The following is a 9,276-nucleotide window of genomic DNA, read 5'->3' on the forward strand; positions in this document are numbered from 1 at the left end:
CCAGAGATGTTCCCTGTGTCCAGTTCGGGGCCAGGGGGTTTGTGTCCAGAAATGTTCCCTGTGTCCAGTTCAGGGCCAGGGGGTCTGTGTCCAGAGATGTTCCCTGTGTCCAGTTCGGGGCCGGGGGGTCTGTGTCCAGAGATGTTCCCTGTGTCCAGTTCGGGGCCGGGGGGTCTGTGTCCGGAGATGTTCCCTGTGTCCAGTTCGGGGCCAGGGGGTCTGTGTCCAGAGATGTTCCCTGTGTCCAGTTCGGGGCCGGGGGGTCTGTGTCTGGAGATGTTCCCTGTGTCCAGTTCGGGGCCAGGGGGTCTGTGTCTGGAGATGTTCCCTGTGTCCAGTTCGGAGCCGGGGGTCTGTGCGGAGATGTTCCCTGTGTCCAGTTCGGAGCCGGGGGTTTGTGTCTGGAGATGTTCCCTGTGTCCAGTTCGGAGCCGGGGGTTTGTGTCTGGAGATGTTCCCTGTGTCCAGTTCGGAGCCGGGGGTTTGTGTCTGGAGATGTTCCCTGTGTCCAGTTCGGAGCCGGGGGTTTGTGTCTGGAGATGTTCCCTGTGTCCAGTTCGGGGCCAGGGGGTCTGTGCGGAGATGTTCCCTGTGTCCAGTTCAGAGCCAGGGGTTTGTGTCTGGAGATGTTCCCTGTGTCCAGTTCGGGGCCAGGGGGTCTGTGCGGAGATGTTCCCTGTGTCCAGTTCAGAGCCGGGGGTTTGTGTCTGGAGATGTTCCCTGTGTCCAGTTCGGGGCCAGGGGGTCTGTGTCCGGAGATGTTCCCTGTGTCCAGTTCGGAGCCGGGGGTCTGTGTCCAGGGACACTCCCCTCTGTCCAGTGTGAGGTGTGTGGGCCGGCTGGAGGTCCCTCCCCGAAGGTCTGTCTCACAGCTGTGGGTGCCGCAGCACTGGGACCAGGCTGCACCCACCGGTCTGGGCCTCAGGTTCTGAGGGCTGCTGCTGGTGCCTGGGCCAGGGAAAGGCACGGTGGGAGCTGGTCTCTGGCTCAGAGATGCCCAGCTGCTGGCTCAGGCTGGGCCGCGGGAGCCTGCTGTTCCTGCATCCGCCTGTGGTGTTAGCGTGTGTGATGTGTTAGCATGTGTGTTAGTGTGTGTTAGTGGGTGTGGTGTGTGTTGGTGTGGTGTGTATGTGTGATGTGTTTTGGCATGTCTGATGTGTTAGTGTGCGATGTGTTAACGTGTTACCTGTTAGCATGTGTGATGTGTGTTTGTGTGATGTGTGTTAGCGTGTGTGATGTGTGCTTGTGTGATGTGTTTTCGTGTGTGTGATGTGTTAGTGTGTGTGATGTGTGCTTGTGTGATGTGTTTTAGCACGTGTGATGTGTGTTAGTGTGTGTGATGTGTGTTAGTGTGTGATGTGTTAGTGTGTGCAATGTGTTAGCGTGTGTGATGTGTGTTAGTGTGCAATGTGTTAGCGTGCGTGATATTTCACTGCTGTTCAAGTGGACATTAGCATTGTCAGGTGGCCTCTGCAGTGTGGGGGTTCCTCTGGTCTGAGCTTGGCAGCCCCTTACCTCAGAGTCCAGGCCTCCTGTGTGTCCTCCAGAGATAGTTCTCATGGCAGCACTGGCTGCCCGAGCCCCCAGAGATGCACTGGGCCCAGCCGCCATCTTCACAAATGGTGAACCTCTCCCTTCAAACCACACTGTAGGCACAGGCAGCTGCTGCAAGGCTGAGTCTCTGTGGAATCCCTTCCTCTCCGAAGGGGCCTGTGAACCGTGACCGAAGGCAGTGAGGAGGGATCTGGAGAATCTCAGGGTGCGAGGACACTGGCGGGGCAAGTACGGGGGCAAACCTGCAGGGGCAGCTGCCAGGAGCCAAAATCAGGGTCAACCTTTCCGTGAGGTGCTTTTGTGTAATCCGATGTTTAGCTCCTGACTTAAGTAAAAAACATCCTTACATCTTAGGTACATTTGTAAAACCTGAGTTTTATATGTGATGGAAATAATGTACCATCAGTATTGCAGCATTGCTAAAACAGGGCAAGGTTTTCTATTAGGGGTGACCCTGGGGTTTTCTATTATGGGGTGACCCTGGGGTCTTCTATTAGGGGTGACCCTGGGGTTTTCTATTATGGGGCGACCCTGGGGTTTTCTATTATCAGGGTGACCCTGGGGTTTTCTATTATCGGGGTGACCCTGGGGTTTTCTATTATCTGGGTGATGCCGGGGTTTTCTATTATCGGGGTGACTCTGGGGTTTTCTATTATCGGGGTGACTCTGGGGTTTTCTATTATCGGGGTGATGCCGGGGTTTTCTATTATGGGGTGACCCTGGGTCTTCTATTATCGGGGTGACCCTGGGGTTTTCTATTATGGGGTGACCCTGGGGTTTTCTATTATTGGGTGACCCTGGGGTTTTCTATTATCGGGGTGACCCTGGGGTTTTCTATTATGGGGCGACCCTGGGGTTTTCTATTATCGGGGTGATGCCAGGGTTTTCTATTATGGGGTGACCCTGGGTTTTCTATTATCGGGGTGACCCTGGGGTTTTCTATTATCGGGGTGACCCTGGGGTTTTCTATTATCGGGGTGACTCTGGGGTTTTCTATTATCGGGGTGACTCTGGGGTTTTCTATTATCGGGGTGACTCTGGGGTTTTCTATTATCGGGGTGATGCCGGGGTTTTCTATTATCGGGGTGACTCTGGGTCTTCTATTATCGGGGTGACCCTGGGATTTTCTATTATCAGGGTGACCCTGGGTCTTCTATTATCGGGGTGACCCTGGGGTTTTCTATTATGGGGCGACCCTGGGGTTTTCTATTATCGGGGTGATGCCGGGGTTTTCTATTATGGGGTGACCCTGGGTTTTCTATTATCAGGGTGACCCTGGGGTTTTCTATTATCGGGGTGACCCTGGGGTTTTCTATTATGGGGTGACCCTGGGGTCTTCTATTATCGGGGTGGCCCTGGGGTCTTCTATTATGGGGTGGCCCTGGGGTTTTCTATTATCAAGGTGACCCTGGCTCCCGTGGCAAATGCTGTCCCCAGTAGCACGTGGGGCTCTTCAGCTTACCTGAGCGCCGCGTCTCCATGGGCGGCAATTTCTCCGAGGCCTGGCACGGCGGCACTGGAAGCGGGTACTGGTGCCCTAAGGAGCGGGAGGGTCAGCGTCCGGGGACTGCCCTGCACTCGCCAAGGCGATGGGTTGGTTAGAGGAGCCGCAGTTCCTCTCTGTGCGCTCACGTGAATTACGCGCGGTGACTCAGCAGCCCCAGGACGTCATGGCTCTGAGCGAGCGGCCGAGCGTTGGCGCCCCAGTCCAGCCCTTGCTGTTCCTTCACACTCACGTTTCCAAGCTGAAAACGCGAGGGGCTCAAAACTGGAAAGGAAAACAGCGTGGTCGGCCTCTCGTTCCTGCGACGCGTTCTGTGGGTGATGGAAAGATGGGGGAGGAGGAGGGACCACCCAGGGTGCCCCCCGCCGACCATTACCCGCCCTTTGCCCCAAGGCTGTCTTTGAGGTCGGTCTTACTGGGGCTGTGGCCTAATTGAAGGCAAGAGACAGCATCGGGCGTTGACCGTCCCCTCGTGTGGGCCGGGCACCGACCCTGGCTGGGGTTGCTGGGCACCAGCACTCATCACAATAAAAAACCCACAGTGAAGATGGGTCAGGGGTTTGCACTGCGCCGGGTCTGCTCATCCCCAAAGCCACGGTTTTCCCATCGCAGGTGGTCTGGAAGCACCGGACGGCGCGCGTGTGGGGTGGCCAGTGACGGGCTGCCACGGAGGTGTGCAGACCTGCAGGCCACAGACATTCCCAGAGAGCCCCTGTGTGCAAAACATGGACACACGGATGTTTGTGAAGCTCTGGGATGGTGTTTAGCAGGAGGAGTAACGGGGTCTTCAGAGAATCAATAAAATAAATGCAGCACCTGTTGGGTTATTGAAACCAGTTGTTATTAGGAAGGGATTTAGGGCAGCTGATGAAGAAACAGGAAGACAACAAAACTAAATGTCCAAGAATGAGGAAGCCGAGGAAGAAAGCAGCCGCCGTGTGGAGCCGCCCAGAGACCAGCACTTACCTGTGTCACTGTGCGGGGAGGGCAGGGTCTCGCCAGCAGCCGGTGGCACATGCGGGCGGCACAGGGGCTGCGTGGTGGCCTCTGTGATGTCACCTGGCAGAGGTGCCTGAGCTGGGCCTGGCGTGGAGGGCATAGGCCTCACTCTCTGACTGCCTGACAGTCCCTACAGTGAGCGGGACCCCCTTATTAAGGCTGTGGGGCAGAGTGGGGTGACAGGTGTTGAGGGGTGGGGCCCAGCCCCGGGCACCCGCATGTTCCTCTCTGCCCCTGGGAGAAGTGTTGAGAGACGGAGCTCGGGATCAGCTGGCATATCCACCATGTTCCAGGGTCGACCAGGGAGCACAGAGCCCTGAACATCCCTTCAACAGCGCGCCACACACTCCCGGCACAAACTCCAGACCACAGCACAGCACCCAGACGGCTGCAGCCACGCAGGTGACCCAGGGTCCAGAAACCTTGACAAAAAAGATACTTCGGGGCATTGGGATGTGTGAGGCTCAGGTGGGAGGAGCAGGCTCCAGCCCTCACCACGCTTGGCCCTGCCTCCAGCAAGGACCCCCACCCCAGGGCTCCAGGTCTCGGGCTGCTGCCTGTCTGATGTGAGCGTCCTCACCCTGTCCAGAAACCCACAACTGCCAGGACCGTGGGGTGACAGCCACGGTGGGCTCTGCAGGCCCCTCTGGTCTAAGATACCAGAAGGCCACATCCAGCAACCAAGGCCACCGGGCAGGACACGTCAGGATGGAGGTGCAGTGAAGACTGCGGTGGACGCCCCCAGAGGTTCCCACGTGGCTTCCAGTAGAGGCTCTGCCAAACCCGGCCTGTGCAAGGGCAGAGACAAGGCCCAGCAGGGCTCGAGCAGGCCCAAACGCACGACGCAGCTGCTGTGCCTGGGTCTGAGCTGCACCCACAGGTGACGTGAGGGGCGCCTAGGAGGCGGGGGAGGCACGGGGCCGGGAAAGCTCGGGGGTCCCAGAGCTCTCAGTGTGCACCATGCCCAGGCAGCCTGGTTAGTCAGGGTCACTGTGGCGGGGAAGTTGGGAGCCAAGAGGCAGCTCAGCTGCAGGTGGCTCAAGACAGCAAGGGCTGCAGGGGGACCAGGAGTTTCAGGCAGCCAATGGTGCCGGCGGCAGGGCCGGGATGGAGCAGGGCGGGTCCCCGAGGCCTGCTGGTTGGGTCAGCCTTCCGAGGCCACTGCTGGGGATGAGACAGAAGAGATGGCATGGCTCATGTGATGGATGGGGGCCCGACACTCTAGCCCCAGCCCCTCCCTGGCTTCTGGGAGGCCCGGGCTGCCTCTGGGCAGGAAGAGACGCTGCTCCCTGCAGGCCAGGCCGGCTCCGGTAGAAGGAAGTCCTGGGTGTCCGCTGCAGGCCAAGGCCTCTCCTGTGCACCTGCCCTCACTGCGGCTGGCGGGGACGGACGTGTCCGGAGGCCTCTCCTGTGCCCCTGCCCTCATTGCGGCTGGCGGGGACGGACGTGTCCGGGCCGCAGGGTGAATCCTCCACGCTTTTCCTTGTCTCTGTTGCAGTTTTCCTGGCGTCTTGTCCTCTGGATGGGCCTCTGGATGAACATAAACTCCAGGGAGGCTGCATAGAATATGCAGCTCTTCTTTAACGCTCCCTAGAGGAAGAAAGCCCCTCAGCAGGAAGTATTGTTGACGTCGCCGCCACTACTAATGAAATATTTACTGAAAAGCCAAAGCGAAACATTTTTCTAGTTAATTAAAACAGTGCATCTTTCAAGCAAGCTCCCTCGAGGGGCCAGGCTCGGACGGACCCAAGCGGGCAGGCAGCCCGAGGTGCTCCTGAGTGGGGTCTCGACTGGGAAGGGGGCACCCAGGACGCAGGTGGGGTTCCTGCCGCACGACACTGAGGGGTGGGGGGACAGACGCTGCAGAGACCCTGTGAAAGGCCCCTCCCGATGGGTAAACTCACACTTGGTACACGCTGGCAGGGGCATCTGGGCCTGCACTCTGGAATTGGTGGTGGTCCTGGGAAGGTTTTTTGGGCCAGGGACAAGAGTACTTGGGTTTGCTTTCTGGAAAAATGAAAAAAGAGAAGTTTCTGTGTTCTCTCAGCTGTGTTAAACGCTGGCAGAAGTTGCCTCTCGGACCCTCCGCAGGGCTATGACAGGCTGGAGAAGTGGGGGCTCGGGAGGGAGCTCAAACAGCCTGCAGACTCCGCCGCAGAGTCCGCACCCCTGGAAGGAGGCGTCGCGGAAGGCACTGCACCCACGCATGGCTTCGAGGGCAGGAGGCAGGTTGCACAGCGAGGGGTCACAGGCTCCTCTGTCCCAGGTGGGACTGGGCGATCCCAGACACGTGTGCTGTGGCCTCTGGGCCTCATGCGGAGAGCAGATGCCAGGGCCTGCAACTCTGACCTCTGAGCACACAGGCCGGCCTCAGGGAAGGGTTGTTCTGGCTGTGGGAACCTGAACTCAAAATGGCCTCCGTTTGCTGCAGACACTGCCCGCCTGCGCCGGGGACTCAGCCCAGGCAGCTTTGCACACACCTCAGCACCACCCACCCTCAGGCCTCAGCCGCGCTACCCAGCGGGCGCTTTTGCCCAGAACGCCTGCTCAGAACACCGTGAGCCACTGCCCGGCGCTGAGCCGGGGCCTCCAGAACGTGAACCAAGCGGCTGCAGCCCAGGCCCAGGGCCACCGGCATCGCCCCATGGCAGCTGCAGGACCTGGAGTGGGCAGGGTCCAGGCCAGGGAGCGGGGTAGCCCTCACCCAGGAACTCTGCCCCAGGGGGTCTCTTCCTAAAAGTGCTGGAGTTGATGGATCTGGTTAGAGCAGCAGAGCCCAGCCCACGGCTCTCCAGGAGTCTGGGGCCCTCAGTGAGGTCTGTCGATGGGGACTAGGAACTGGGGAGAGTCAGGTGGAAGGGAATGTTCCAGAATGCCTATTTGAGAGACTCAGAACAAACGTGTTTCTTGTCCTTTGTGCCGTGGCCGGGCATCGTGGAGAAGCTGCATCCAGGGCGGGCCCAGCCAGGCAGCGCCTGCCTCCCCACTGCCAGCCCCTGAGATGGTCTCATCCGCTGGGCGAGCAGGCCAGGGCTGCCCGTCTCCACCTTTGTGCTGGACCATTTACAATCAAAGTGCAGCATCGAGATACCCAGGAAAGAGCCAGGAACAGGCCAGGAAGCTGCTGCCCCACCACTGACCCCGCCGCTCTCCTTCCCTCCTTCCTTCCCGCTGGGCCGGGCACAGGTGGAGCTCACCGCCGTCCCCCTTCATCCCTCGGCCCCTCCAAGGCTCAAGGACTGGAGGCCGACTGGGCAGCAGACACGTCACCATCACCACGCTCCCCGTCGCCATGGTCACTGTCACCACGCTCCCTGTCACCACAGTCCCCGTCACCACGCTCCCCGTCGCCACGCTCCCCCTCGCCACGCTCCCCGTCGCCACGCTCCCCCTCACCACGCTCCCCCTCGCCACGCTCCCTGTCGCCACAGTCCCTGTCGCCACGCTCCCTGCGGGTCTCCCCATCCCCCGTGCAGCTGAGGGGGCCGCGTGCGGTTCTCTGAGTCTTTGGAATGTGCAGGCACCTGTGAGGCAACGCCACCTTGGAAAAATTTGCACGGTTCTGGCCGGGGCTGCCAGCCTCCAAGGACATCTTGAGGCCAGCAAGGAGGGGTCCAACCATTTCTCATGTATGGCCACACACCACTTCCGTTCACAGAGACCCTAGCCACTCCGGGCGCCAGGTGCTGACGTGCCACATGGGCATCTAGTAGACACAGATGCCGTATGGGGGTCTGGTAGACACGGATACCGTATGGGGGTCTAGTGGACACAGATGCCGTATGGGGGTCTAGTGGACACGGATATGCCGCATGGGGGTCTGGTAGACACGGATGCCGCATGGGGGTCTGGTGGACACGGATGCCGCATGGGCGTCTGGTGGACACGGATGCCACATACGGGTCTAGTAGGACAGCGGGACCCACAGGGAGCGTGGTGACAGGGACCGTGGTGACTGGGACCGTGTGCAGGGACCCGCCCTCCTGCTGCTGCATCAACGTTCGGGGGTGGGGGGGCACCAGGTGCTCAGGGAGACCCGGCGGAGCCTCCACCTCCCAGGCCCAGGGGCCGCGTCCTCTTTGTCAGCCGGGGATCATCACAGCCAGGGGGCTCTCCCCCGCCGGAGCCAGAGTCCAGAACGCGCTCCAGAAGCCGCGACATGTCTGGTGCCCCGGGACTGTCTCTGGTGTCCGCAGCTCTCGTTTGGGGAGAAAAGGATTTCTCTGCTGAATGCTCTTCCCCCACATTAAAATCCAGGTTGTTGATCTGATTCTTAGCACCATGATTTTATACACTGTGTTTTCTTAAAAGAGAAAAAAGGGATTTTTGCATCCTGAAAAAAAGCATCATCTTGCTTTTGTAAAATCTATAAAAGAGCCCGTGATTTCTTTTTTGTTCCGCATGGCTTATTGAGCTATGAGGCTGGAGTTTCTTTCTGACAGTTTAATATCGAGTGACAGCCGAGGCTGCCTCTGAGAGATGCTCTTTCTGAACAAATGAAAAAATACACTTTTCCAGATTTAGATAAAGGTGAAGGTTGTTTGGGGTTTGAAATGTTTTCCTTTTCATGCAGCATAAACATGCATCAGGCACACATCCCTGAGACTCTTTCCGGCACCTTCCGCGCTGGGCGTGTGCTGCCTTCGGAGCTGGTTTGCAGGCGGGGCCCTTGGGATGTGGGTACCTGCCTCGCACTCTGTGCGGCTGGTGTCCTGGCTCCTGGAGTGGCGGTGGCATCCTCGTGGGGATGGGGGTGGCTGGCGAGTGGCCGTCGGATGCACCCCTGCCTCACACAGCCACAGGCTGGAGGGAAGGACCCGAGCAGGACATGGCCCAGGTGGAGCTGGGGCCCCTCCTGTGGTGCGTTGGGCGGGGGGTGGGGAGGCTCCACGCACCTCCCTAAAGGCAGCTGTGACATTTGTGTCCAGGATAAAGGCAAAGTCCACCATGGTGAAGACGCTGCCCTCCCAGTAGCAGGCAACATAGGCCAGAAACAGGGGTCCCTCATCCTCAGAAGGGCTGGGGCTGCCCCACTCCTGGGCCAGCCAGTGGGGGACCCTGTGCTCCAAGCCGCTAACAGCATGTGCGCTGCTGGAGATACCCGGGTTGAAGTTCATCCTCAGACACATCTGCATGTTGGGAGCACCCGTCCCTTCGTGCCCACAGTGGCTGGAGACGCGGCTGTTCCAGAGGGCATCCAGTCTGAATTCATGTCCGCC

The 9,276-nt window shown here is 59.4% G+C and overlaps 1 long non-coding RNA gene across 1 annotated transcript; it reads left to right on the forward strand.

Moving 5' to 3' along the window:
* The first annotated feature begins 3,538 nt into the window (after nucleotides 1-3,538).
* LOC107973294 (uncharacterized) lies at nucleotides 3,539-8,346 on the forward strand. Its single transcript, XR_001715580.4, has 3 exons — nucleotides 3,539-4,459; nucleotides 4,647-4,937; nucleotides 5,556-8,346. It is a non-coding gene; the product is annotated as an uncharacterized LOC107973294 (long non-coding RNA).
* Nucleotides 8,347-9,276: the final 930 nt, after the last annotated feature.

Source organism: Pan troglodytes, chromosome 8 (genome assembly GCF_028858775.2).
Source record: "Pan troglodytes isolate AG18354 chromosome 8, NHGRI_mPanTro3-v2.0_pri, whole genome shotgun sequence".
Taxonomy (NCBI): domain Eukaryota; kingdom Metazoa; phylum Chordata; class Mammalia; order Primates; family Hominidae; genus Pan; species Pan troglodytes.